The sequence below is a fragment of the Myotis brandtii genome, unplaced genomic scaffold (assembly GCF_000412655.1).
Source record: "Myotis brandtii unplaced genomic scaffold, ASM41265v1 scaffold50, whole genome shotgun sequence".
NCBI lineage: Eukaryota > Metazoa > Chordata > Mammalia > Chiroptera > Vespertilionidae > Myotis > Myotis brandtii.
The window spans coordinates 1013959-1014494 of record NW_005369061.1 but is presented as its reverse complement, the minus strand read 5'-3'; the positions used below and the strand labels follow the sequence as shown (position 1 = coordinate 1014494).

General features: G+C 68.8%; 1 protein-coding gene across 1 annotated transcript in view; it reads right to left on the bottom strand.

Annotated features, from left to right (window-relative positions):
* NUFIP2 (nuclear fragile X mental retardation protein interacting protein 2) overlaps positions 1-536 on the bottom strand; it is a 30443-nt gene that overhangs the window by 29363 nt on the left and 544 nt on the right. The window lies entirely within an intron of this gene.

The following is a 536-nucleotide window of genomic DNA, read 5'->3' as shown; positions in this document are numbered from 1 at the left end:
ACTGCGGGGCCCGGGGCCCAAAAGGGGCGTCTAGGGGTGGAAATGGCCCGAGAGACGAGGGGTCCCAACCGCCCCCCAACCCCAGACGGGGAACCCCAAGGCCACAGGTGGGCTTGGGGTGGCGGGTAAGGGAGGGCACTTCCTCAACTCTGCCGTCTCCCCTTTGCAGGCCGCCCGCAGTAGCGTCTCGCACACCACCACGGTCGGGATTCGCTAGGCCTTCCTGAGTTCCACCCCGAAGGGTTTGGGGGGGCTAGGTTCGCCCCAACTCAGGGCCCCCAAACGAGGGGGCTCCCAGGGCCGCAGGCAGGTAAACGGGAAAGGAATCCTAAGGCCAGGCCTCCAAGACCAACCCTCCCGGTCCCCCCGAGCCGGGCGGGGGCCGGGAAGGTCACACTGGCCTAGTTGGGCCTCTCCCCCGCTGAGGGGAAGGGAAGGGCGCTGCAAAGCCCCCGGCGCGAGCTTGGGGAGAAATGAAAGGGGCTCCCCAAACCCGCAGGGGAGACGGACACACACACCCCCACGCCCCGACCTGG